The sequence below is a fragment of the Heloderma suspectum genome, chromosome 7 (assembly GCF_057233095.1).
Source record: "Heloderma suspectum isolate Gila_16-S chromosome 7, 16-S_ref, whole genome shotgun sequence".
NCBI classification, from domain to species: domain Eukaryota; kingdom Metazoa; phylum Chordata; class Lepidosauria; order Squamata; family Helodermatidae; genus Heloderma; species Heloderma suspectum.
Window position 1 is genome coordinate 114829119 of NC_139464.1, and position 3896 is coordinate 114833014.

The 3896-nt window shown below is 42.6% G+C and overlaps 1 non-coding gene across 1 annotated transcript; it reads right to left on the minus strand.

Moving 5' to 3' along the window:
* Positions 1–1787: 1787 nt before the first annotated feature.
* Positions 1788–1951, minus strand: LOC146340227 (U1 spliceosomal RNA). The gene has a single exon (XR_014784591.1). It is a non-coding gene; the product is annotated as a U1 spliceosomal RNA (small nuclear RNA).
* Between the last annotated feature and the right edge of the window lie 1945 nt (positions 1952–3896).

Genomic DNA, 3896 nt, shown 5'->3' on the forward strand with positions numbered 1-3896 from the left:
TGCATTGTTCATTTAAGAAGGCCTTCTTGTCTCTCCTTGCTATTCTCTGGAACTCTGCATTCAGTTGGGTATATCTTCCCCTTTCTCCCTTGCTTTTCGCTTCCCTTCTTTCATGAGCTACTTGTAAAACCTCATCAGACAGCCACTTGGCTTTCTTGCATTTCTTTTTCTTTGGGATGGATTGAGTTGCTGCCTCCTGAACAATGTTACGGACCTCCATCCATAGTTCCTCAGGCACTCTGTCTATCAGGTCTAATCCCTGAAATCTATTCCTCACCTCCACTGTATATTCATAAGGGATATGATTTAGGTCATACCTGAATGGTTTAGTGGTTTTCCCTACATTCTTCAATTTCAGCCGAAATTTTGCAAGAAGCAGCTCATGATCTGAGCCACAGTCAGCTCCAGGTCTTGTTTTTACTGACTGTATGGAGCTTCTCCATCTTTGGCTGCAAAGGACTTAATCCATCTGATTTCGATATTGACCATCTGGTGATGTCCATGTGTAGAGTCGTCTCTTGTGCTGTTGGAAAAGAGTGTTTGCTATGATCAGCGTGTTCTCTTGGCAAAACTCTATTAGCTTTTGTCCTGCTTCATTTTGTACACCAAGGCCATGCCTGCCTGTTATCCCGGTGATTTCTTGACTTCCTACTTTAGCATTCCAGTCCCCTATGATGAAGAGGACATCTTTTTTTGGTGTTAGTTCTAGAAGGTGTTGTAGGTCTTCATAGAACTGATCAACCTCAGCTTCTTTGGCATCAGTGGTTGGGGCATAGACTTGAATTACTGTGATGTTGAATGGTTTGCCTTGGATTTGTACTGAGATCATTCTATCATTTTTAAGATTGTACCCCAGTACTGCTTTTCCCACCCTTTTGTTGACTATGAGTGCTACTCCATTTGTTCTAAGGGATTCTTGGCCACAATAGTATATATGATGGTCACTTGATGTGAGCACCTCTGCCTTAAATGCTCATGCCATCCCTGGCAGTGAATTCTGTAACTTTATTATGCAGCGCGTGGAGAGCTAGCTACTTTCTTTTGTCTGTTCTGAACTTAGCTTCAGTTCAGGTTTCATTGGGTGATCCTAAGGTTTATCTAGGGATCTCGAAGAAATCTACAACAGAATCAAATGAGTTTGTTTTTCTATGAATCCAATCTGCATATTCCACATTGGACCAGCTTTCCCCAAGTCGCACATGGACTTGCAGACCAGTTTTTTTACTTTCCAGAATTTTATGCAAATTGAGTAATAGAAAAATACATTAAAAAACAAAAGCAAAACACATTTTCCCGATAGGCTAAAGCATGAAAACGTGCATTTTGCACAGTTTGTGCAAATTTGGAAAAAATCCAATTCCATCAATGAGTGGATGATGGTACGACAGGCACCAAACAATCCCTGTAACACAGGATGGATTTTACAAAATCCTTACATTGTTATGAGAAGTTTATCATTACGGAAGGTGGGGTAGGGTGGGGGGAATCCTGTTCTCCACACCATTTGTAATTTTCAGTCATGCCCTTCCCAATGACCTTAATTTGGTCCCTAATATTCTAGCCTTTCCTCATTGGGAAGATGTTTATAAGCTTGACACAACCAACTCCATGTTAGGTGCAGCAAAACTATTGACAGTGGATGCTTCCGGATGAGGCTTTTATTCTGCAATTGCCTGGCCTCGTTCATTTTGTGGTGGTGGTGGAGGCACAGATGATAGCATGTTCAGTTTGTATCCTTCCTGTGTTTTACCATCGCTTCTCCCATCTTTTTCCTTATCAGAAAAAAGGAAACCTGTTAAGATTCAAGACAGAATAGCTGCACAAATTATGCAGTCGAGTTTCCCGCATTTGGGGAAATCGCAGGGGTCAGCACACCCGGAGTGCAGTGGATGAGCCTCACCCTGGGAAAACCTCCTTTGTGATCAAGGTGTCTCCCCTGCCAGGTAAGTATTGTTAGCGATAGCGGTCCTCCATTTGGAAGCACCAAGTGTGTAACAAGCAAAGGATACCAGCCAACTCTCAGTCGGATGCATTCAGTGGATGTATGTTGTAAGTGAAGAGGAAGGTACCATGGGAGTACTTTGAAACTGGGAATATAAAATAGCATTGTACATCTGTGGCATCATCTCAACAGATCTGAACGATTCTTTAGTTTAACACTGAATTGTTTAGAAGAGCTGATAGCAAAGATATGATTAGAAGTATCGATATTGCGCTCCCATCTCTCCTGGATCTAAAGCACAGAGCAGCATTTATCACATCATTAGCTATGAAGGATAAGCAACTGTAGGAAATGTTGGCCAAGAAAACCCCAGTTTAATAATTGTCCTTCATCGTTTGATATGAAAAAGATGACCCTTTTCCCCTATTAGCCTTATTGTCCATGAAGAGTCTCATAAAAGCACCTCATCAGTTTTATGATGCATTGCAACAGATAGCAGATAGGGCTGCCTAAGCTCATTAAATGTGTTACAAGCAAGATAGCCAGAGATCCTTTACAGGAATGCTCTAATTGGTATCCTCCCTATAAACATGCTAATATAGGTATGTGGGAAAATGTTTGTTTTATTATATATTTCCCCAAATTCTTGCCCAGTCTCTCTGCAGTTCCTTTACTGGTTTCTTTTCAGCACAGTGAACATAGCCTAAAATGATTTATTTAAGGTGCAGTGCTATGCATGTTTAGACAGAGAGAAGGCCTACAACTCCCAGCATTCCCCAGCTGGCATGGCTGCTGGGGAATGCTGGGAGTTGTAGGACTTTCTTCTGTCTAAACATACATAGCATTGCACCCTAAGTGTTCTCTGTATATTTTGATTATTAAAGAGATACTTTTTTTCATGAAGGGGAAAACTGTAGCTCAGAAGATCGCAAGTTCAATCCCTGGCATCTTCAGGTAGGGCTAGGAAAATAACCCCTTGGGGAGGAGCTGCTGGTCAGTGTAGACCGTACTGGGCGAGATGGGGCAGCTACCTATGTAACTATGTCACTCTTCTGCCAAGGAGCTCATGATGATTCTTCCCAGTACCTTATTCCCTGCAAGGAAAATTAGGCTGAGCAGTAATGACGGACTCAAAATCACCCAGTGGACTAGGGCATTTCATACCTGAACAGGGATTTGAACCTATGTCTTCCTCATCTTAGTCCAACACTCTAACACAGTGGTTCCTGACTTTGCTGTTGGACTACAACTCCCAGCATCCCCAGCCAGTGGGGCCAGTGGTTGGGGGTGGTGAGAGTTGTAGTCCAACAGTATCTGAGGACTTGAGGTTGGGAACCATTGCCACTGTGCCATACTGGCTTTCCTTCCCTTTTTCCTCTCCCCACCCTGCCTCTTTCTTAAGCAAAGCCATGCTCCTGTAAATCTCTTCTGTCCTTGTATGATGATGCTGGTTCACGGTGCCATCAAGATTCAATCGATCTGCAAAGGAGCTGTTTTAATTATTTTCTTTTAAATCATCATCTTTGTGCACAGGAGGTATATGGGACTCCCACTGTGAAAGCTTTTCTTTGGCTGCGTTCGGGGTTACCTACTTCCTACATGCCTGAGCCTGAGGCAATGAAAAAAATATTTCACGGAAGATTATTCTGTCTCCTCCAACAAAAGAAAGCAATAGCGCTTCAAGTGTGTGGGCTGCTCCCAAGACTGCATTTGTACTGGTAGCAAGGTCACAAGTGAAAATGAATAATTACTTCCTCATTGCCCTTCCCCTGCCCCCCCCAACTCATTGATACTTCTAAAATGCATTTGCACTGAGATTGCAAAACAACCAGTGATTTGGAAATGACTGGAAATCAACTTTATTTGGGGCCTCTTATATGAATTTTCTAGACTGCCCCCTGCCACAGACTGTGCGTGAGATGGAAAATATTGTTATGACTTGCCCCAAACAGTA